The sequence below is a fragment of the Micrasema longulum genome, unplaced genomic scaffold (genome assembly GCF_059751315.1).
Source record: "Micrasema longulum isolate JH-2025_06_02 unplaced genomic scaffold, ASM5975131v1 h1tg000281l, whole genome shotgun sequence".
NCBI classification, from domain to species: domain Eukaryota; kingdom Metazoa; phylum Arthropoda; class Insecta; order Trichoptera; family Brachycentridae; genus Micrasema; species Micrasema longulum.
In genome coordinates this window covers 1,418,529-1,445,076 of record NW_028277485.1, presented here as the reverse complement: position 1 = coordinate 1,445,076, position 26,548 = coordinate 1,418,529, and the positions used below count along the sequence as shown (strand labels likewise).

General features: G+C 32.2%; 1 protein-coding gene and 1 pseudogene across 9 annotated transcripts in view; one reads left to right on the top strand and one right to left on the bottom strand.

Moving 5' to 3' along the window:
• The window catches only part of trio (trio Rho guanine nucleotide exchange factor), a 492,673-nt gene that overhangs the window by 189,914 nt on the left and 276,211 nt on the right, over positions 1–26,548 (top strand). The gene's annotated exons all lie outside the window — the stretch shown is intronic.
• LOC148282877 (uncharacterized) overlaps positions 23,524–26,548 on the bottom strand; it is a 56,766-nt pseudogene continuing 53,741 nt past the window's right edge.

The following is a 26,548-nucleotide window of genomic DNA, read 5'->3' as shown; positions in this document are numbered from 1 at the left end:
ACAATGGGAAGTTGATATTTATCTTCAATTTTATCTACAAGGTAAAATTAAGTTTTCTGTATGAAAAGCAGAATATGCATACAATTTTTTTTCCAAACATGTTTATTTTAGATTACCGACAAAGATACTTTAAATGTTCATGCAAATATACTCATTTTCGTACACAAATATCGGCTTTTCTCTATAGAGAAGTCTACATACAGTGTCCGTAGACAGTCGAATATAATTCTATTAACTTCCCATTGTAATCGGGGCCCACACTTGAGATGACACACTTGCCATGACTGCCTTAATCGTGCTATGACTATATCTATTGTACATTTAAATCGATTCTAGAATTGTTTAGATTAAGTTAATTCTATGTAATATATATCATTAATGCCTATCTATAATGGCTTGTTAGGGCCCGTTTATTGGCTTAAAAAATACGTTTATGTTTTAGTCCCTCAAAGGCGATACAAATGTATCAGAATGAATAAAAATGGCAAAATCAAAAATATTGTTTGATTTTTATGTCTTAAATAGGAAACAGTTGTAAATGTTTGTGATAGAAGAATCATTTAATTATATAAGTCATTTCATTATTTAAATAATAGATGAGTGGTCTTACATCCATAAATTTGAAATAACCTTTGAGCAATATCATCACTTTCATGACATTTTTGAGAGTTATTTAATTATTATAAAAATGACATATTTTCAATATGATTGATGTGGAAGAAGCTAGGAATTTATGTCAGGATAGACATCTGTGGCGGTCCGTTCTCTCTGCATACCCCTTACGTGGAAATGGCGTGATGATATTAGTAATAGTAGTACCAAATACTTTTGTGTATTTATAATAATTATTCCCTTATTGTAGTGATTAAATTGTGAGCTTCGATGAGAAATATTTAGAACAGTCTACCAGTAGATAATATTTTTCGCGACATATGCAAAACGAAACATTACATACAAAACCACAGTTACGATTATAAAGGGAGACGGTATACTTTACTTCTGTACTATCTCTGTCTACCTCGATATGTTCTTGTCATCTCGACGTCATATGATCGCATCCAATCAATGAATGATGCCGAAAATTTACTCCGCATTCCTTAAAAATTAAAAAAAAATAAAAAAATCGTGTTTTAAATAGGATTTTGTTAAATAAAGTGGCCACTTCAAAGCGATTATAAACTCAAATAAATCACAATCCAAGCAAAAAATGCTGGAACATGATGTTTTTATGACTTTTGACAATTACCAAGACAGTGTGCTTAATTTTCGTCTGTATTTATCTACTGAGGTATTGACAAATGACATCTCGATACATACACTCATGAAGAGAGTAACAGATGGAAAAATAAAATAACTAAATTTATTTTTATGGTGGCAAAGTTCTAACGACTGGATACTCTTAAATTTTAAAAGGGCAGCATCTTGCCAGTCTGCATCTGGCCGTTTGGATTCAACACTGACAGTAACGTCAGAATTTAATTCGAGTTTATAATTAACTTATTTGTCTCCCATATTTTAAATAGCTTTTTAAGGAAAAAACTGTCAAAAAAATAGATAAATTGTGATAAATGTAAATAATAATTTGGAAAAAAAATTGTCTCTTATAATGATTATATGTGTATCGTGAGGTACCAGACCCGTTGGTATATACCGATGTACTTATCTCAAAACTTAAGGGTTGGGGGTCGGTAGTGCATCTTCGTAATCGTTCGGGAGAATTTATCTTCTACTATACTGTCACGGCGAAGGTATGAATTCCTTAGCTTTTCATTGTCATTGCGATCCAGGGTCCGTTTTCTAATAGAAACTTAAAATTTATCTTTAATTTTATCTACAACGTAAAAATAAGTTTTCTGTATGAAAAATGCAATATGCTTACAATATTTTGAGTTTATTCCCTTCTCTTAAATGTTTTCCATCCCTGTTGTTATTTGTGAATATGTTTACAATTTTTTTTTCTAAACAAAACATGAGTCCTTTCACAGCATGCGAGTTACAACAATAAGGGAGCTCAGTGTTTTTTTTATTTATTTGTAATATTTCTTTATAGTTAATATACATACTATCAAACTAAGCAAAAATATCTTCATATATCGTATTATCAGCACATAGTCTTTTTTTATGAGTTTTGTCATTTTGAAATAACTCTTCGTGTGACGTCACAAGTTCTATTCGGTGAGTTCAGCTGATTGGTGAATTGGATTCCCGTTAACCGGAAACCTATCTCAACACTCTGTCATAGGTTGATTCGGAAGAACTAGTGAGGTCGATCAATGTACTAGTTTGTTTTTATTTTTAAAAAAAATCATACATTTTCAAGAAACTTCGCTTTACAATTTTGTGCTCTAATTTTTACTGCGCGTAATTTTTTTTTTCCGATTTCTTATAGCTCTGAACTACCTCATTTTAAGAAAGGAATAAAAGGTGAAATGGTTAAGCACACAAATATATATATATATGAACGAGTATAATATGTATAATGAGTAAATAAAACAATATATATATAATTACAATGAAGAATAAAAACACCTGGCTAATAGTTTTATTACGTATAACTTATACAGCGCCATTTTCGTAGTATAATATCTCAAGGGCGCTTTACATAGTAATTGTGTAGGTAAATAAATTTAATTGAAGCTTTTAAATTTGTAATTTAATTAAAACAATGTATTTTTTTATTACATGCTACGGATTTATTCAAATGATTTAGAGAACCAGTGGGTTTTAAGTTTTTTTCGAAACATAACTTCACTCTCACAGCCTCGCACCTCTGCTGGGAGAGCATTCCATGCCATGGGGCCTGTGACCGTAAATGCGCGTTCACTGAATTTAGTGCGCTGTTTGCGTAGATGTATAATAACTTTTTCTCTCGCCGTAGACGTAGCTGATCTAAGCGTAAGACACCTGTCAGCTAGTTCATCTGGAATGCATAGTTCCCTTAGATATTCCAGAGCAGAGTTGTGCAGTGATTTATACATAAGACAACAGAGTTTGTATTCCACCCTCTGTAGAAAACGTAGCCAGCAGGAAAGGCTAAATAGATATTTCTACTAAAATAAAGAAGAACAAACATTGTTAACATCAAAATATGTATCAAACGAAAGCAAAATCTATTGAGGGCAATAAATTAGGCGCTGAGAGCAGTAGAACTTTTGAATGTGTAGTTTATAAAAAAAACCCACATTTTACGCCACACTGACTCAATTGCCAACATTTCAATGCAAGAATTTTTATTTTTTTAGCACGGGATTTACCCTTAAGGGGTAAAATATAGCCTGAATGGTAATAGTTACACAGCACAGCGTGCAAAGTAATCACTTAAACCGGCCATAAACGACGGGTCATAAACCCGGACAACGTCTTGATTTTCATATTCCCGTCTCAAAAAGTTTATCCATTTCCATTTAGCACCGTTACCTTGTCCTTCTTAATATTCGTATCCATTCCCTTTTCGCACCTAATGGTGCATAGGACACTGCATTGGTACACCAATCGCAGCGTATCTTGATCATTTTTGTTAATAATAATGTGATAAATACAAAATAAAACAAAGTTATACATGGTTTAATGGTGGACTTATTGCCACTAGCACTTCTTACATCCCAGCTAGAAACAAACAAAAATACAATAGAAAAAAAATAAATTTAAAAGATAAATAAATAAAAAAATATAATAAGAAAATACAAACTGTTAAAGCATAATATAAGATTATGCTGTGTATTGCTTACATTAATTACTTTTTATACATTAAAAATAATTCAATTGTGTTTTACAAATATTAATTTATAGTACAAAAACATTTCTTAATTAGAAACCCTCAGAAAACTCCTGCAAATTTTCTAATACAATTAATTTCCTTAATTTTTTAAAGAGGCTTATTATGAATCGAGTTGTGGTTCCGTGGCTAGTGTTGCGGACTCACGGGCCAGAGGCCCAAAGTTCAAACCCCACTCTACCCCCACTTGATTTCCATTTTCTAATAGTGAGTTATTTACAACTCGTAGGAAATGGCCACCATAACTGAAATAATTGGGTAAATTAAAAGAACGCTAATATTTTTTTTTCCATAAAAAAAAAATGTATAAATTTTTACTGCTATGTATAAATGATAGTTTCTCCAGTGGATTTTAATTTGCTTTTATTCCTGGTGTTACGAAAGTGGCTTTTTTAAAAAGTGTGTACTAAAATATTCAGGTCTTGATTCAACAATAAGATGAAATTCCATCGTATAAATACCCGTCACTGGTAATAAATTTAATCTAATAGAAATGTGCTTACATGTTGCCAGGTAATCAGCATTTACCATTTTCCTAACACATCTTTTTTTATTTTTAAAACACCTGTACATTAGTAGAGTTCCCAAAAAATAATACCTACCAAAGTTCCAAATTGAATATGTACATAATATATATATGCATAATAAGTGGACATAACACATTCATTGTTTTCTATTTTATTCAGTTTATCTAATACAAATAAAAAACTGTTTAATTTCGCAACAACAGTCTTCACATGAAGGAAAAATTATCAGTCTTACGCTTCAGGTGCCAGTCTAGGAACTATGAAATATATCCTAGTGTTAAAACAGCGTTTTGGTAAATATTTCACATCAACCATGTCGGGATCCGCATGGCAGGTAAATGCGCCGACCACTACACTACGAGGCCGAATTCGTATTTACGTTGGTTAAAACAAATCTTCAAATCAGTTTTTCTGGGATTAACCTTTCTCGTAGCGTGGTTCGTCCTTTTCCTTTTTATTTATCTCTTACGCCATAAAATCATATCTTAGGACTGTATTAAGTCCCCATAAAGCATCGTTAGTCAACCTGGGTGCCGCAATCTGTTCAAAAATTAAGATCCATATACAAAAAAATCATTTTTGTGAAATAATCAAGTGTTACTTATGTTACTTGTGAAAACAACCTAGTCCCATTAAGTAACCGCTGAAGTTGTTTTAAATAATTAATCATGAATTTTGCGATGCGACGCGACTGTTGGCATTGTTGTTCACTTAAAAGTTTTTCTATATGTGAATCGACATTTTAAATTTTTTTTAAATTAATAATACACCACACGAAATATTTTTATACAAAAGTACTTAAAGAGTCCTCCTCACAACGAAAACCTGTTCTAAGGAGGACTGCACAGTGTTCAAAATTATTTTTTTTCTCCGTAGTTCTCCACTGCTGGAGCCCTATAGCCCTCTTCCACAACTGTTTCCACTCGTCTCTTTGACCCCACCCGCATCCAGGCACTACCAGCTATCTGGACAATGTCGTCGGCCCTTCTCTTTGGTGGCCTTCCAGGGCCTCATTTAACACAAGCTTTAAATTGAAATACTTGGTACACTTCCACTGATTTAATTTAACCAATTAGCGTTTTCACTCTCTAACGGGCATCATCAGACTAGTAAATATTATGCAGTGATGAAATCATTTATAAAAAACAAAATATTGTCTCAAGTAAAATGAATTTAAGAAAAAACTTAAAAGCCAATATTTTCAAGATAATATACCGTTTTACTTTTAAAAGCCTCCATACACATATGCGAAGACTGTGGTTTGAACTTGTCTGTTTGTCCGTATTTGTGGCAAACGTGTAACACATTGAATAGTTATTGAGGGAAATCTTCAAGCCCACCATCCACCCGCAGCTGTTATAGAGTCCTGGGTCTCTCTGTCAGCTGCGCAAAGAAGAAAATTATTTTTAATATTCCTATTATTATTATTATGCATAACTTATGTAGCGCCATTTTCGTAACAAAATACCTCAAGGGCGCTTTACATAGTGATTCTTTTAAATTTGTAATTTAATTAAAGTAATTTATTTTGTTGTCACATGCTACGGATTTATTCAAATGATTTAGAGAACAAGTGGGTTTTAAGTTTTTTCCGAAACATCACTTCACTTTCACAGCCTCGCACCTCTGCCGGGAGAGCATTCCATGCCATAGGGCCTGCGACCGCAAATGCGCGTTCACTAAATTTAGTGCGCTGTTTGCGTAGAGGTATAATAACTTTTCCTTTCGACGTAGATGTAGCTGATCTAAGCATAAGACGCCTGTCAGCAAGTTCATCTGGAATGCATAGTTCCCTTAGATATTCCGGAGCAGAGTTGTGCTGTGGTTTATACAGAAGCCAACAGAGTTTGTATTTGACCCTCTGTGGAAAACGTAGCCATGCATGGAATGCTCTCCCAGCAGAGGTGCGAGGCTGTGAAACTGAAGTGATGTTTCGGAAAAAACTTAAAACCCACTTGTTCTCTAAATCATTTGAATAAATCTGTAGCATGTGACAACGAAGTAAATTATTTTAATTCAATTATAAATTTAAAAGAATTTATATGTAAAGCGCTCTTGAGGTATTTTGTTACGAAAATGGCGCTATATAAGTTATCCATATTAATAATAAAAATCAGATCCATATTCCACACTAGCCGCATGCCAAACCATTCAGCATCTCATCTCTGGCGTCATCCAATAGTTTGAAATTAAAATAGTAATAGTAACAATTCGATACACGTTAAAATATTATTGTATGGTCAATAGGTTTTTCTTAGGGGGGGCGCCATACTAAAAAGTTTGAGAAACGCCACGCCGCCCTAAAGTAAATAACCCAGCCACGGTAAATGATTCAGAAAAAATATACCATTCTTATTATGAAATATAATACATGCCTATCACAAACCTATGCTATGGGTCTTGCAACTTTACTGTCAAATATCATCCGACCGAACGGTTACTAATAAATGTCAATAAGCTGAAACACATCAGTATTCTCGTGCGGGGTGTTTTCTTTTTCAGTAATTTCTTGTGGTTGTGTCAGGTCCAAGCGAATATTGAAAATCTTCCGTTTACGAGAGCAATTTTTTTTCAAACTTAAAATCACATCAAATCAATATATTTGCTATGCATATCGTGGGGAGTACTTTTAATTTTTACAACTAAGGAAAATCATATTCATTTTATTTACTATGATTCACAAACAATACTTCCGACATTGGTATAATAATCACAATTTCGTATGTTCGGATATTGTTGATCAATTATACATGAACACAAAATGCCAAAATAAAGAAAAAAATGTTTTTTTATGCATTTATATTGGCTAGTTTAATATTCTATGAATTGTATGAAAGTAAATACAAATAATCATACTTATTTGTTTATAAATTTGTATAAACCACTTATTTAAAAAAAAAAAAAATTATTACACTTCGACCGGTTTCGAGGTTACTACCTCATCGTCAGGAATTTAACTAACTTATAATTACACGCGTTGCTATTTATATAATAAAATATTGTATGAAAGAGACAGAAAATTGAAAGAAAGAGAGAGAAAGAAGATAAAATAAATCATAACGGGAATATTTTTAAAAGAGGACTCGAAGTTAAATTTAATTGATTATTTATTATTTGAAGTTTTTGATTAATGGCTTTACTAATTTCTAATCGTTCTAAATTATCTAAACGAAAACCATTTTTATTGACATGCAAAATTTCTACACACGTTTTTTGATTAAATTCATGGTTTTCGGATATAAGATGATTTGCGACTTCTGAAAAATTATTATTACTCAGACATCATATATGTTCTTTGATTCTAACTTTAAATTTACGTGAAGTTCTTCCAATATATAAATTTGGGCAATTTAAACAATTTAATTTATAAATTCCCGAATGATTTAATTTATCATCCTTATCTTTACAATTTGTTAATATTTTACCTATGTTATTATTAGTATAAAAAGCTGGCCTAATATTGTTAGGTAAAATTTGCGCTATATTATTAGAAAATGACTTAATGTACAAAATTCTACGCCAGTTCTCATTTTTATTGGAAATATTTCAATCAATATTTTATTATATAAATAGCGACGCGTGTAATTATACGTTAGCTTAATTCCTGACGATGAGGTAGTAACCTCGAAACCGGTCGAAGTGTAATAAAAAAAAATATCAAAAAAAAAGTGGTTTATACAAATGTATAAACAAATAAGTGTAAAATGTCATACCACAAAGTGAAAAATGTTTTTGATAACAATAACAATTAATTATACTAACCGGTTATTACAAATATACATAAGGTTCTATTTGATTTTATAAATTGCGTTACAGTTTTCCTACAATTATTTCATGTATCGTTAAAGATATCCATATCAGCATTACTTTCTACATAATTTTACAATCTTAACATACGTGATGATGCATTAAAGTGCGCGGTATTATTATTAGGATCGTTTTATAAAAATATAGTAGAAAATATGTTAAATTGTATTCAATTGAAGGGAAAAATAAAACAAAATATTTTTTTACTTAACGTTTGCCGCAAGCCTGTTAATATTTTTATTTTTTTTAGTTTGATAATTTATATAGCGCTTTTTTTGTGAAAATCACCTCTAGGGCGCTATCTTGCAGCTACAGAGCGCATGGACGGTTGGGATTTTAAATCCTCGTTTCCAATTAAGATCTATTTAAATTTTAACAGATAGGAGCTAACGAATTCATGTCATAGGTACCTAATTTATTTTTACTTAGCTTTTGAAATTGTATCGATGGTTACACTCAGGCTAAATATCCTAAAAAACGAAATAAAGTAGAGATAAATTCGACTCGTAGGACGCGTTCACCGCCCATGCTTGAAATCCTAGATTCGATTCCTGGTACATCAATATGTAACAAGGGTAAGCGTACGTCACGGTACACATATTTACCCACCAAAGTGACATAGCTTCATTATGACGTCATAGTCAAAGATAAATTCTCTAATTACGAAGATACACCACCGATCTCCCCACCATCGAGTTTTGATGTAAGTATTTAGGTTTGTACCGACGGGTCTAGTACCTCTCGATACGCATTAAAAGTGACAAAAAATTTGTTCCACCTTGCAATTTTTCCTTCAATCACGATTTATTTAATTTTTTAATCGTTCCGAGGTTGGCACTTTTTTTCTTGAAAGCCTATTAAAAATATGAGAGAAATAAGTGAATTTTGAAGTTGAATTGAATTCTGATTTAACTGTCAATTTTGAAAACGAACGCCTAGATGCACAGATGATGTGGCTAGATTCTCCTTGGTTAACTTAGTAGACCATCTAGGCGTAAAATGTTGCCAATGTAAAAAATAAATTTAGTTATATTATTTTTTTCATCTGTTTTACTATTTCCCTGAGTGTTCGTATCGAAACGTTAAAGGAGCCGGCTTTTAAATCGCTTGGTAGATAAATACGGACGATCGTTGCGCATACCGTCTTGGTAATTGTCAAAAGTCCTAAAAAACATGTTAATGTGAGCATTTTTCGCTTGGAGTTTATAATGGCTTTGAAGTGGGCACTTTTTTATCACTGAAGCCTATTTAAAATATAAATGAGATCTATTTAAAATTTTAATTAAGTTAGAAACGGGGACTAATTTTTCGGGGTCATTCATTGGTTGAATCCGATCATATTACGTCGAGATAACAAGTCGGTAGAACATACCGAAGTACTTAGAGATAGTGTAGAAGTTAAGTGTACAGATGCAGATAGCGTTCATGACCGCGGCCCTGGAACGACACGTAAAGCGTAAGACTGACTGACACCTTACATTCCATGTTACAAAACTGATCAAGGCGCTGCAATTTTACCAATACAGTGCCTTTTACACCACTGGGTGCGGACAGGGAAATGGTGGTGATAAAAGAGAAATAGAAAAGAGAAGAGTTATATATTAGCTAATAAATGTGTTACATCCAAAAATACTTCCAATATGGTTGTTACCTTCAAAATCGGGTTGTTTAATATTTTATTTGACCAAAGCTGCAACAGTTGCTTAAATTTTTACATTTTATCGTGTACCCTTAATTTCCCAATTTTATTACTTGTTCGTGCGCGTTAATTGAAATATACATTATTCATGGCCATAACATAAAACGAGTATCATTTCTCTATTGTGATATTACAAATAATAGCCTCGGACATTGGAAGACATAATAACCTGAGTATATAATTCACGCTACTTTCAAAAAGAACAATTGGGAGAATATTAGAGAGGTTTTTCAATTTATTGTAAAATTATTTCGTAAGTAAAAAGTTTTAAGAAAAATTTGTTTTTTTTTGTTTTTCAGTTTTGTTTTTAAAAGATTTGATATTGTTTCGTCACAAAAAATGACCGAACTCCTTGCTTTAATAACACACGTTAGTAGAGTAGAATAGCTCTTTCTATTTTGTATTTCTATCTGACTTTAAGACCTGATCGACCGCAGCTTATTTGCTGTGCAACAAGGCTCTAGGCTAGGCTATAAATAAATAACATGTCAATTACTTACCTTTTTTACTATGTAAACGTTACTAAAAAGAATCACTGTCGTTGACATTTGTATTTATTTATATTTATTTAATGTGGCCATATTTAATTATTCGTTAAGAATCCTGTTTAAAATGGTTCTATCTCTAGTGCAGCAAATCTTAAACCTAGATCTGTAGATCGCTACACTATATAATAACTACTACCACAGGATCACTCTCAGAGTAATAATTCGCCAATAAGAAGCCCTTTAGCTCTTTTGCATAGAACAAAAGCGTTCCGAATATTCGGTTTGGTTTTTAGTTTAACAACAAACGTGTAACGGACGGTTTCGATTTGCGCCTGAATTTCCCGACCTGAGTACCTACGGCCCGTTGGATTGCTGTAAACTTTAGCCTACTTCGTGGTTGATAATAATGGAATGGTTTTTATCCATATGGGCGACTATATCAGCCACTGGCATATTATCACTCTAAAGGACCATTTGACTTTTTACTATGTACCGAAGGCTTAAGTATACCACGGTATACACATCCACGCATTGAAAGTGACAAAAAATAGATTTTTCCTTTAATTAAGATTTATTTTAATTTTTAGTCGTTCTGAGGTGGCCACTTTTTCTTTCCTAAAAGCCAGTTTAAAGTACCGAAGAAAAATACTTTAATTTTAATTTAGCATTGAACGTGGAGTAATGTTTCGACGACTTTGAATTTGATAATATGACGTCTGAGATGGCGCAATAAAAACATGTATCGACAAGTCAGTAGAGCGTTCCGAGGTAGATAGAGATAGTAAGAAAGTTAAGTATGCCGTCTCGGTATGTACCGATGCGATGTACTGACGATCGCGGCCCAGATACAAACGATAATCTTATGGAATTAATTTTAAAACTTTTTGGATTTCACAAAAATTAAGTTTAAATCTTACTCTGTTATTTATTTTCATCCAAACACGAATTTTCAAAATATTTTTTTTATTTTCATTTCTAATCACAGTCTTAGGATCACGGGTTTGATTCACTTCCGTGCCATCCGTGGGTCGATCTTCATTTCTGAAATAGTATTTTCTCATTAAAATCGCCAAGCCCTAGAAATTGAGATTTCACGGTATATATTTGTATAAAAAAATATTTATGTTGATATAAAATACACGTGGAAATTCATAAATTGATAATCAAGGCACGTAATTAAATGATTTGTGGTAGCTCTCTTTGACCTGACCTAGTTTAATTTACTCCTTTCGTTTCTTCCATATACCGGCAAAAACATGTAAGTAAAAAATTGGCAGTTTGGAATATTACATATAGTTTTATGAGATTTACTGTGTAGACAAGGGTCAGGAAACTTTTTTTGCTAACCCCTAGAGCTTATTTGTTTATGACGATAATATGGGTTTACTTGAATATAATAATGAAAGTTGGAAATAAATCATTGGTTCATGTTTCATAGAATTTTGATGGGGATTGATTTTGTTTTATTTGCCTGTTTTTCATTAATATTCCTATTACGAACAATCCCCCACACTAAACAAAGATAAAAATAAACAAAATGAACTAACCATTACGCCGTATTCCCGTAGGGGCAGGCAGATAGAATAGAACTCAATATCACTATATCTTTACTCGCTTCCTCTACATTCATACATCTTCTCATCCACGCACTCCGATTATTCCAACTTTTAATTTCTTCATGATTGAAGAATGTATTTGACAAACAAAGAAATACCTCTAGCAGTCTTCTTCCATAATCTTTCTGCTTTCCATCTCAAAAAGTACTTAGGGCTGACTCCATCCCGTCTCTTCGAGTTCTTAACCATCTATTTGAATCTCCTGTTAGTACTCTCACTGTCGTTTTTTTCCATTCATCACACTTGCCCAAAAGTTACCTTTTTTAAATTCGGAGTCAGAAGCATATTTATTTATGTATTTTACAGAAACAAACAGTCGAAAATGATATAATAACATAAAAAAGATACGGTTCAAAGACAGACCAGCGAAGTTTCTAAATAAAAATTATACATATTAAATTGTGGTACAACAAAAGGGTGTGTTTATGCGTATTTGTATGAGGGCAAGTGTAGAGGTGTGTTTGTGTGTATTTGTGTGGGATTAAGTGTTCAGGTGTGTGTAAGTGTGAATATCATCAAATAGCAAGTGGGATCGTATCGCAGCCAGAAAAAATGAGTCTTAATTTATTTTTAAATAAATTAAGGGGCGTGTTAAATATATCAATAGATGAAAAAAAGTATTATAGTTAGAGCAAGAACGATATAGGAAAAAAAGTTGTGCATAGTTAGTTCTACAGATTGGCAGATGGAATAAATACTTATTTATTGTCACGCAAAAGGGGACATTAAGATTAAGTTTGGAGAGTAGGTTAAAAGAGTCTACTGTATTATTTAATAATTTATATAAATAGCATAATTCAGATTTAGTATTTTCGAGGGTAAAAAATCCATTTTGTTTAGCAGATTGACTGTAAGTGCAAAGCGTTTCATTGATTTTATAATCTAGGTATTTTAAAAATTTTCGTTGAACATTTTCAATCCTTTCTATGTTTGTTATCTATTGTGGGCTCCACACAACGGAAGCAAACTCCAAGTTACTGCGTACAGAAGTGTTTTTTAAAGGGTTTAGAAATTCATATCCTATCCCTTAAAATGAAGCATATCCTATCATTATTAAAATTCTTGTTAATCCTACCTTAAATCTGACAGATATTAGTTTCGGACTTAAGAAAGCTTACATACTCTTTCATGCATTATATCATTCTGGGCGATAGAAACGCGGCAACACCGTGGCGGGCTCCGCCTGTATCTGGGACCAGAGAACCAGGGCGTCACTGTGTTCCATCGAACCGCTTCCTCTTTTCCGACATTCCGTTGCACATATTATATCCAAACATTGATTTTACATTGCGCAATTCGTTCATTTTATACTCAGGCGTCCTCTCACATTCCACGTCGAAATTCTGCATTCTCGCGTTTTCCTCGTCTGTGCGCCCCCACGGGAGAAGCGACTTGATGGGTTGCGAACCTCTTCGAGCAAGCATAAGGAAACCCACCAGTATGCTTGGGAAAAAGGCAATGAATAGTCCATTGTGGTGAATTTTACACAGTATGTAAAGTGGCCACTTAAATCAGCCAATGACAGATCATGAGCTCCTTCTCAAAAATGTTTTCCCTCTGTTGCTACAAATTGAGGTTAAAAAAACTCGTTCAAGAAAAGAAGAAAACGTGGTTGACTTGTTTAAAGATAGTTAAGCGTATGCCAGGAAGTATTCCGCAATTACAGCGTGTGAACAAAATGAAAAGTAGGTAATAGTAAAAGTTTTAAAAAGGCGTTCATTTTTTCATGCAAAAAAGATACTGTTTTTAATATTTATTTATTTATTTTATTTATTTATTTATTAATTTACACGCCCCATGGGCTTTTACATATTTAAGAAATTACATTTAAGTGCAGCAGTGAAACATAAGTATGTAAATTTAGTTAAAATTAAAGATAACATAAGAAAAGCTAAAAGATACAATAATAAGTAAAAATCAGGAAATGTACCAACATAGGTATATGGTACATAGAAAAATATTTAAAAAATTTACATATGAAAACATACACGCATACATATACATACATATAAGTTTATACATTATTATAGAGATACAGAAAAAAAATAGTAAATAAAGAAAAATATTAAGAAATTTTACACAAATTAATTTATAACCTTTTGAATACTTAACCTATATTTATATAAAGACAGACAAAATATATCAACTTCACCATACTCGTTACCTAGCCCGTGTAGTCTAGGTATTGGTGAATTGTAATAATAATTGTGACTGCCAGGAGATTCAAAAAATAACGTTAGCTGCCGAGTATTTCGAAGAGGTACTTTCAAGCTGATAACACTAGTTAATTCCGGGACGTCCAATACGCCATTTGCTATTTTATATAAATTTAATAAGTCATTTATAATTCTTCTTTTACATAGAGTTGACATATTTAGTGTAGATAATAAATTATCATAATCAATATTTTCAGTGGGTATATTAAGTTTGTAATTGATGAATCTAAGGAATTTACGTTGTACTCTTTCTAACTTTAAAATATGAACATTGTAATAAGGTGACCAAATTGTTGAATTGAATTCTAAATTACTTTTAACCAAGGCAGTAAATAGCACTTTGAGGGTCCTCCTTTACAGTTCGCTGCAAATATCCAAGACATTTCATTGCCTTATTAGTGATGGTATCAATGTGAGGAATAAATGTCAACTTTTCGTCAAAAACTATCCCCAAATCCTTTATTTGTGTAACTCTTCCCAGATTGATATTATTAATGTTGTAATCGAATATTATGGGTCTTTTACTTCTTGTAAATGATATTACACAACACTTGTCGACATTTAAATAAAGTTCATTTTTGTGGCACCAGTTGTATTGTTACTATTAATTTTGATTTTCAACTTTTACTGAACCCGGGCCTAAGTGGTCACTTTACACCCTTGATGTTCACCATTGTGCCTTTGTTGTAACATCCACATGTATTCAATCGTTTCGTTAGTTGATTTTTGAGAAGTAAATCAGCCTTTAGGAAATTATAAGTAGTCATGTACTGAAATCCGAGTTTCCTAAGACTTCTTCAAAGAAAACTAATTATAAGTTTCCCCGGCTTCCACTATTTTAAGTTCACGTTTTTTCTATAAACTATTTAATAAGTATAATTGGATCGAAATAAATTTCTGTATATAAATAAACCCGTCAAGTATTTTGAACAACAATTGTCTTAAATCAAAATAATACACTATTATATAACGATAAATATTTTTTTTTGTCTTTTTGAACATAATATACATAGTTTCATAAAATATTCACGAAGAGTCTTTTGAAAAATTAATTTAAGGCCAAACAGAAGTCTAGGTATTTACAGGGCTTATGGCTGCCGTGTGTCATTCACCATTCTGCCTGGGTTATTATATTGAAAACCGTATTTCTTTGATTCTTCAAACTCTGGATTTAGTTAAATTTTTGTTGGTTTTTTCAGTTCCAGTGCTGCAGAGCAGCGTTTATTTTATAATTAAAAAATACATTTAAAAATTTGTTACCCACTAAGTCTTAAGACTTTTCGGTAGGACACATTTTTTATATGACAGGTTTATATTACATTTATTTTATTTATATTTTACAGATTTATTTATAAACAGGCACTATAAAGTATCTAGAAGATATTTCTTTCAGTTCTTTTTTTTTTATTTGAAGATTTTTCATGTTAATGATGGTTTGTGGGAGATCATTGAACAATCTTGGAACAACGCAATTTAATGTTCGCTCTCCGAAGTAATTTGTAATTCGGGGAACAGACAGGGAGCCCTTAGTTTTTAATCTAGTGTTGTGAGTGTAGGAAACTCTTTTTTTATATTCCGGATCAACAAAGTGATCTATAATCAATTTGTAGTCACAAAGTTGTTTTACCGGCAGGACATTACAGAATTTAAAAAATATACACCTTCGCCCATATGTTTCGCCTCACGGATTATGCTATCCGGTACAATCCCCCTGATTATCATAAATTTTACCCAGATGAGACTGGAAGGTGAGACCCCAGACACGCACTCCGTAAGATATAATGGATTCAATGAGCGAGGTATATATGTATCTTAACATTTTGAAAGGTCGTATGCTTTTAATTTCATAAATCACCTTAAGCCAGTACCTTAATCAGTCGCAGATTCCATCAATATGAACACCCCAGCTAAATTTAGAATCAATAATTAATCCTAAATATTTATGATTATTTACAACATCTATAATAGGACAATTAAATTTATCTGATTCTATATTTAAATTTGAATGAAGGCAAAAATTTATATGAGCTTGTAATTCTATTTCAAACTCACATTTAGTAATATATGGTGAGGATACATGTCGTGAACAATTTTAGTTTTTTTAGAATTTATTACTAAGCCATAGTCATGCTCCCATTTAGCTGATGGTATTAGTTTTTTGACTTCACAGAAATTAACAGTTGAAATAATTGAAAAAATTCAGGTGTTAAAACATAGGCAGAATGAGCGTTTCACGGTTTGTTAAATTGCCCCTTAAACTTTTCATCTCTGTTGTAATAATACGCCATGTCACAAAAATATGGACTAACTCAAAATATTTTTTAAGTGTTTTTAATCTACCCTTCAACGCATAAAATGTTCTAATGAAAGGGATTTATTCGTGGATATTTTTATCTTTATTTAATTTACTCAGATAAAACATATAAGTATACAATATTACTACTTAATACATTTTTTTTAATTTACTTAACGACAGTTTATTACACTTTATTTGAGACATTAGTCCTAACTCCATAGGACTAAAAGTCCTGTGTTGAGTTGAGACGAGCAATTAGTTGACACTTTGACGCAGACAAGAGTATATCATCATAAATATTTATACATAATTTATTATTTGTTACCATAATGTATACGTAAAATTATACATTTATAAAAAGTTGCTTTGATTGTCTGTCTAACTAGGGTTGTTAACCCCGTTTTGAGACGGTTAAAATATGAAAAAATAATTAAAAACCATATTTTTTTATAAATTTAGTAAACGCAGTAAAAACATAGTTTAAAAAAATGAAGTAAAAGCCTAATTAAAAACGTAGTAAAAGACCTAGTTAAAAGGATAGTACATATTTAAAAACAGTAAAAATACACAGTAAAAACATATTATAAATACTATGCATAAATCACGCAAAAAAACGGTAAAAATATAGTTTAAGATATAGTTAAAAGCATAGTTAAAAACTTATTTAAAAACATAGTAAAAAAACATGGTAAAAACATAGTTAAAAAATCAAGTATATATATCGTTAAAAAAAAATATTAAAAGCATTGTCAAAAAACGTTTTAAAAAGCATAGTATAAAACATAGTAAAATATGATTATTGTTTTATAAATATGAACACAATGTTTCGGTCACATTTCTTTTTTTACCAATTGATAAACAAAAGTTGTAGGAGTATTGAAAGTGTGTTATAAATTTCAGTTTTTGGTCTTTAAGAAAGATCAAAGGAAATTCGTTTTATAGCATCGAATATTTATTATCAAGCATTACAAGACTAACGAGCGTTACGAGCGTAGCATCGAACAATCAACCCTTTCGTCCTTCATTTCCTTTCAATCTCGTATGATTCGTCCTGTATTTTATTTCGACCTATAATATTTTTTCAGCACATTGATAGCTCAGTTCCATAGAGCGGTAAGTCAAAAAAAATGTTTCGTGTTATATTATTACCCATTATATTTAAAAAGCACTCCTTTTCAATTCTACGATGACCTAACTATCCCCTTTTGGTCCCAAAGAGATTTGGAAATTTGTGGAAACATCACAGAAATTTCATCTACTGTCAATCGGCTTCTTCTCGAATAGTTTCATTATTTTTTTGCACCAACTTATCGGTCACAGTTGAAGGTCTTCCACTCCTTTGCTCGTCATGCATATTCGTTCTTCCTTCATCAAACTCTCGACAGCACTCAAATGCGTTTGTTCGGTTCATAGCACCTTCGCCATAAACAGTTATGATCCGTGCAAAAATTTCAGTCGGAGTTTTTCCTTCCGCGATAACGAACCTTATGATTTCTCATTGACATCTTTCACATAAACGAACACTACGAGGCAAGTTTCGGTACTAATAAGGGGCACCGGTGCTCGTTGTGTTCAGGAGACTCCCCACTACCAATCAGTGTTACTAACTTTTGGAGAAAAAAAAACTCTCAGCACGAGAGCCAAACAGTACTGTTACTTTCTGTATATGCCTCGTATAAGTGGACATGGTCTTTTTTTGTAAAATATAGCATCCAGCTGAATTAGTCTGTTTTCTCACAGTAAAATTCACTTGGGGTGATATAAAAAAGTATTTGTTACTTATTAATTTCGATAGGACAAAACTTTGGTCAGCCATTTCTTAAAACTAGTAATTTCTAGACAGCGATATAGATATAGCTCAATGGAACTGAGCCATCAACATGTTTACTTGTTTCAGAATCTTGTTTACTTGTACCCACGCGATATTTGTTTTATTTGTTTACGAAAATACAATCAAATGATACACTCCTGCCTATTTTTTATTTCACTCTGAATTTATCACTTCGGCATTTATATAAAAGTTTAAAAAAACTATTTACGTAATACTTTTGTTGTTTTTGCTCATCTTGTTTTTCAAAATACGCCTTTAGGGAAGCTTATTTTATTAAAATATAACAACAGCGATAGATAACATTTTTGAGAAGAGAATATTGATTTAGGCATTACAGTGCTTATAACTAGAGAGAAAAATAATAGAATTAATTTATTTAATCAATCATTCGTTTCCTGTATACTGTAGATGTGTAAATAATAGAGATAGGCGTTTGAGATTTGGGCTGAGGAGGCATTCTGGGGGGGGGGGGGGTTAAAGATTTACCGATTTTTTTTTTTTTTTAAAAGAAATATTTGCGTTCTTATGATTTACCCAAATATTTAATTTTGAGGGCCATTTTCAACGAGTTGTAAATAAATCACTATTAGAAAATGGAATCGAGTTGGGGTAAAGTGGGATTCGAACCACGGACCTTCGGTCCGTGAGTCCGAGACACTAGCCACAGGACCACAACCCGATTGATTATTAATTCATTCATTTGGTACAATTGGTAACTCATTCATTTAGTACAATTACTGATTCATTTGAATGAATCACTTCATTCGGATTTTCATTCGAATAAATAATCTTTACTTAAGACCGTGATATTGGGTGGTTTCAGTAGCCACTTTAACCCTGTGTAACATTCACCATTCTGCCTGTTTGGACACCTGTATTTTAATGTTTTTTTTGAGAGCCCTAATTGATTGGCATTATTGATATGAGAGTATTAGAAACTAACTTAGAAATCTCCATTGAAGAAGTTACTGAGATATTTGCGAAAAACTCAAAAAAAAAAAAAAGAATCGTGAGGTTTCCAAGTATGTTTCACTAACTCAACGGAGAATGCTTAGTTTGCGGTATTAAGTAGTATATTTAAAATCTGTGTTTGTAAGATTTAGAGATGGTTTTGAATTACGCTAATATTTAGCATGTAGATTTTTATGTATAGTTTATTTTGGCATCAATAACTAATTTTCGGTTTATGGTGGAGATTTCTAATACCCTCATATATAACCATGGATTAACTTAACCTAAACAATCTTAGAGTCTATTTAAATGTACAATGGGTATAGTAATAGCATGGAAAGTGTGTCATCTCAAGTCAGGAGTGATAACACCCGCTTGCTTCTTAAATGCATGCCTTTGCTGTAGGAACATATTGACAGTACTGTTAAGTGAGATTTTGTGAACTGTTCTGAGGATCCTTGGCGGAGGTAATTTCCTACATCAATGAAAGAACTATACAAGGGTATCTATATAAAACTAGTGGATTAGAAAATGAATACGGAGCCTCTTTTGCTAAGAATAGTCTCCATCTAACATGACTCAGCTTGTTCTAAGGTGGAGATTTTTTATGTTTTAAAGTATAAGTAGTTCTATAGCATTTTTACGCAGTTCCGGTGATGTACATTGAGGTTAATCTAAGCAAGGATATCATGAGCATCTTTATAGTCAGATATTTTTTTTTGCAACAATATTAAACTAAGATAGTAAATATACAAAAGTAATTTAAAAGTCCTCATTATTAAGGAAACCTGTTCTTAGGATCAGTCACTGTGCATTATTAAAATTGTTTTTTTTTTTTACATATTTTCCTTGTCATTCAAATATTCCTTCAATTCTTCCATGTGTTGATTTTTGTGAAGCTAAAGGGCTAAAATTTATTGATGGGGGTGAGGTTCTATGTTACTGATATTTAAAGCATTAACTTTGTCATCAAACATTTTACTTAATATTGTTAATTTTTGTATATAACCACTTACCGACTTTTCTGTGTCTACCGGTTTCGATTCGTACCCGTCTCTTCGTCAGGACACAAATTAAACCAACATGCAAAACTAACTGTACACCTTCACCGTAGTTGTTGCACAAAACAATAAAACCACCACGACATGCATTTTAATAGGCAACCGTTGCATGCACTGATTAGGTTATGAAAATATTTTATTTTCAACAATGTTTCTTCCTAAGAAGTTGTTCATATTTAAATTTGTTGCAAATGAGAGGGAAAACATTTTTGAGTAGGTAATATGGTAGTCTTTAGCATAGTACCTACCTACCTACCTACTTAGACTACCATATTTCCTCCTCAAAAATGTTTTCCTTCTCTGTTGCAACAAATTTAAATATTTTATGTTGTTTTTGAAAGCTTTGAAAAATATTGTTCCTTTGATCAATGATCAAACAACCTTTCAATATAGCCCGTTATACGATGTTCCATTGTAATGGTCACCCTATCGCCCTTCCCTTCATCCCTTCCATTCAGCCCTTCCCTCTTTTTTCAACTATTTCTCCCACAGCATAAAATATCGTCATAACTCAATGTAAGGTTTGCTTATTAAAATGCATATCGTGGTTTTATATTTTTGTGCAACAACTATGGTAAAGGCGTGTAGTTAGTTTTGCATGTTTAATTGGTGTCCTGACAAAGAGACGGGTACGTCTCGAAACCGGTAGATATGGAAAAGTCAGTAAGTGGTTATATTCAATAACATTTAGTGGGTGAGGTTCATCTGTCTGAAATTACGAATCACGTACTAGGAAACGACTAAAAATATATTTTTTTTTGTATTTCTCCTGGGACCAATTGGTTTAATTAATAATTACATCCCCCCGTTGGGGTTGACTAAGGTGATAGAACTCCCATAACACTGTATTTGCATACATGCCTCGCTCCATCTACATTCACACATCCCATGCACGCACGATGATTATTCCGACTTTTGGCATGTCCCTCCTTAACTTTTTGTTTAATTTGGTCATGCCATGTCTTTATCGTAATACGCGACCAAAAAAATATATAAAAAATTTAAATGTTATAAATTTATAATTTTTTAAAAATAAAAACAACACTTGTTAAAGTATTGCAGTGTATTTTATATATTTATCGTCGTCGGAGTCAGATTAAATTATCGCGTTGGATGGTAATCTAAAAAGGTTTATGACATCACCGTGTAATGTGGATCTTGTCTTTCTAGGGAGTGGTCGTAGGGAAGATATCACTGAGTCTGATGAAATCAGCAAGTTATTTCAGATATCTTAATCTGAGATAAAATATTTTTTACTGAAACTCCATTTTTTTTCGTATTCTATTTCATATTACATGTAACTTTGTTAACATATTACAACAGAGATGAAGAACATTTAAGAGAAGGTAATATAGAAGTCCAGGCATCTACAGGGCTTATGTTTATATCGTTTTTTGACTGTCATTTCTTGCATTATCATCATTCCCCTTTCAGCACCCTGTAGGGCATAGGACACTGCATTGGTAAACCAAATGCAGCGTATTTCAATTATCAGTTACAGGAAGGTAACGTGACCAATAGGTGCGTAGGTGTTCACGGTCACCGTTATCAATATGTATATTTTTTTGTGATCCCGTGTATGTTGGATTCGTTCCGACGGCGACGTTTCGGCTTAGTTGCAGAAGCCATCTTCAGGGTTAACTGGGTGTTTTGTAGAAAACAAAAAAGTGTTTATGTATTTGAAATTTGCACAGTGTCGCAGTCGACAGCCGGCACATTGCGTGTTGTTTTTGTAGTTTGTAGTGCCGGGAACCATGGTGAGACTAATTTCAGCGCGTCGTCTATGTTTATGTTACTTAAGTGTTTGTGTAAAAAAAAAAACACTCAGTTTACCCCGGAGATGGCTTCTGCAACGGTAGCCAAAACCTTGGAATGAATCCAACTTGCACGGGATTTCCCAATAAACATACATATTGGTAAGGCGACCAGTCTTACTCTTTAGGTGCCAGTCCAGGAACAATGAAATACATCAGCGTAAAACCTCCATTAAAACGAATATTTCATGTCGGTTGCCAACAAGTTTAGTGAGTTAAAAATTCAAAAAAGGGAAACCAAACAATTTAAAGCAGTGTTAAAACACGTGTTTGTTAATAATTTTTCATATATTTCGGTATCAAAAAAAACTTTTATTTTATTGATATATTTAAGATTTTAAATTTTTTTATGTAAAAGATATTATATTGTTTTACCAAAATATGTAAAGAGAGAAATCCCTGCAAAAAACTGCTTTTGCAGTTTGGCGGGTATCAAATAATCGTTCAAAGGAAGTTTATGTAAAATTTTCAATAACTTTTTATTTTAAAAACCACTACAAAACGAGTCAGACTTTCTCGTCTCGATTTCGTTTTTCAGAAGTTTTACCTGCGAGCAGCCATCTAGTCGAAAACAGTTGTCCAGGGTTCTGGTTCTATTTCACGCATAGAACTGTATTTTTCATCCGCCTAGATGCACACAGTTTTTTTTTTATAATAACAATAACAGCATATTGGTAAAATCCTCTAAATGACAACATTCCAGAAAAATGTTATGATTGCAGTTATATGCCGTTTTTCTAGCTTGATTAACTGATATAATCCTCTTAATCCTTCGAAATTTAGTTTCAAAGTTATCACGTATATCCCAAATATATTTTATTCAATTATATTTTCTGATGTTTTTATTTGTTTTTCGAAATTTCACCCATTGAACCAATTTAATAAAACTAAGATGGTTACATAAGTATACGTGTATCAATTTATTTGTTTTTTGAATATTTTTATTAATTCATAAATCATATAATACAAAGTATTTAGTAGTAATTTTTCCACTTGTATGTTTTCATTGAAATTAATTTTATATTCATAATATTTTATTTTTTTTCAAAACTGTTTCCACAGCCTTTTTTTATTATTAACACTTATTTTTCCTCCACACTACTACCTATAAAGCCAGGAATATTTTGTTGTATTTTTAGGAGTTATTACTTTTTTACTATCTCTTTTTTGGGCTTGTGGATATTTTGTGTAATTTCTTATTTTGAATCAATTGAAATTTTTCTATGCAATCCAATTAAGAAATCATAAAATATATTTTTTTAATCTATCACGAAAATATTAATATTTTCTTCAATCTCAAAAATGTTTTTCAAGTAACCTTTCCTACAGATTTTTTACGCCATTAATCGTTTTCAAACATGCATTATTTTTATTGTCATGAATTGTGTTTTTTTCAAGGACAGTTAGCAATTATTAATAATTTTATTTTGATGGCGGAATTTTTAGTTTTTTTGATAAATTTCATTTGATTCCGTTTCTAATTCAAAATTATTAACGGTTCTTAGCTGATCCCTTTTAGATCTATCACTGTTTTTGTTTTTAAACCAACATACGGCTTCATGATGATAGCGGGCTCCTTTGTTTTCTCTTTTACACATTTTACACGGGCTGCCCGTATTGTTCACATTTTTATCTTTAATTTTACTGTCAAAACTTCTCTTCGATTTTTTTTTTCAACAAATGTTCTAAACCTCTGATGTTATTTAATAAGTCCTTAGATTCTTTCAAATTATTTCTATCAATTTTATCCGCTATGAAGTTTGGTAGACCCGGAGCGATTAAATCAATCAAGGTGGAGTTATTGATTTATTTATTTCCAATAATACTCTTTCCTTTTTTAAAGCGTATTCAAAATTGTATACCTGGCCGGCGACCAACCTTTTTTTATATTTTATTTATTTACTTAAGTTAGTTAATATTACATTGTATATTAACTAATATATTTACAATTATAACAAATACTTATTAAAAATTTCTTACATAACTACATTATTACAATAAACATAACATTTTTTTTTTTAAATCCGTAAGTTTTCTTTCATTCTTCATACTTTCAGGCATCTCATCATACAGTTTTAACCCTTTATACATTAAGCTATTTTGTGATTTTGTTTTTTTCTTAAGTGGTAGTCTTATCCTATTTCTATTTCTTGTCCTATATTTATGTACATTTCTATTTAATATAATTTCACCTTTGTCCGCATATGTTTCACAAAAAAATCCACGTTGATCATGCAGAGTTTACTGTATGTTTTATGAAGATGGAACTGTACCAGTCCAGACATGAATCCCCCAAAACACTCTAAGACATTCAATTTTCTTAATAACCTACTCCTAAACGCACTCATTCTGCTTAAAAAATAGTCATCCATTGAGACACATTCGACGTTTTAATGTTGAATTTCTCTACAGCAAATTTCTCCGCCAGTTTATTTATATTATTATGTTTAGGCGTATCCTTCTTCGCTTTGGCAAAACTTTCCAAAAATTTTGTTAAAACCTCTTTCGAGATTCTCGCAGTAGGAAGGAGCCTGTTGATGTGTTTCCCGTGAAAATTCTATCTACATATCACTCATCTCCGATATCAATGAGATCCATACTTATCTTTTTTCATTAATTAATTAATTAATTAATTATGGATAACTTATATAGCGCCATTTTCGTAATAAAATACCTCAAGGGCGCTTTACATGGTGATTCTATTGTTAAGTTAATTAAATTGAAGCTTTTAAATTTGTAATTTAATTAAAATAATTTATTTTGTTGTCACGTGCTACGGATTTATTCAAATGATTCAGAGAACAAGTGGGTCTTAAGTTTTTTCCGAAACATCACTTCACTTTCACAGCCTCGCACCTCTGCTGGGAGAGCATTCCATGCCATAGGGCCTGCGACCGCAAATGCGCGTTCACCAAATTTAGTGCGCTGTTTGCGTAGAGGTATAATAACTTTTCCTCTCGCCGTAGACGTAGCTGATCTAAGCGTGAGACGCCTGTCAGCTAGTTCATCTGGAATGCATAGTTCCCTTAGATATTCCGGAGCCGAGTTGTGCAGTGACTTATACATAAGCCAACAGAGTTTGTACTCGACCCTCTGTGGAAAACGTAGCCAGTGTAGTTCCCGAAGTAGTGGAGTGATATGACTGAACTTAGAGATTCCGAAAATAAGTCATGTCTCTTTTGTAGTGTATTTTTTATTTTTTTAAACGCTTGAGTTTATATAACTGCCTCATGCAGTTTTGCCGGTTGAAGCTTTTCCGGGATAAAAAGGGTATGTTTATCGGCATCCATAATTGAGGTTATGCAGATTATATTTGAATTCGTATTTTCATCTGCTTTCATTGTAAATTGAAATATTAACGTTTCCATTGTTGAGAGAAACAGCTGTAGACATGTTTTATAATGTGGTTTTGCGAAACAAACACTAAATTGAGTTGCTCTGAAAAGAGAATATTTTGATTAAACAATGCTTAACCTATTTCGCTAAAACATCGAATACGTTTAACGATAATTACAAGTATTACCTAAAAAGAGAAACAACATTTAAAGCTATTACTTCACAAATTCCTTTACTAATAAAATAGAAACATTTTCCTTTGTGCACTCGTCTGACAACCTAACCTGTAACCTCTTTGTCATTGTCATTCTTCCACAGATCATTTTACTACCATAGATATGAAACTAAATTGAGTGCCATAGACTTCATTTACATACATGTAAATTTATTCCAAGGAGGTACAAGAACTCAAACCGGGACTTAAATAAAAAAATAAATTATTTTATAAAAAGCACATATTAATAACAGCAAAGATACGAAGCAAGTTTAACACCTTTATAACTAAATATAACACAACGATGTATGAGCCGAAATCCTTTTCGCACACAAACAAAATAAATAAATAATACCCTTTCAAGAATGGAGGATGCATGGATCCAAGATGGATCTAGAATAATAATAATGTTGTGATTTTTTGCGAAAAATCTCCTCAAAGGCGCTTTCCAATTTCAAACGTGAACTTACATTCTAACTAAGCTTAAGTTACATATGTTTTTTATTTTGAAATTGAGGGTTTGCTGAACGAAAGAAGTGAGATTTTAGTTGAGATCTTAACTGACTGGGACGTATCTGTCGATGATTCGCAAGTGTAAAGGCAATTGGTTCCAGGCAGAGGGTTCGATCTCGGGACCCAGTGCTTGGGCTGCGCCGGATTTCGACAAGTTTTCGTCTGCCTGAATCAAATGCTGACCTAAGAGTGGACTTTCTTTGACATGTATTTTTCCTAATACAGAGGTCCTAACTAAGTGAGATAATGTTCTTAACACCGCATGCTACGCAGTCGATGCAACCATAATAGCCGTGGCAATTCATGATGATTTGAACATATCTATCTCATTTAGTCAAACAAAAAGTTTAATATTGCAATAAAATATTATTATAATGCATTTAGACGGTTTCACCAGTAAACTG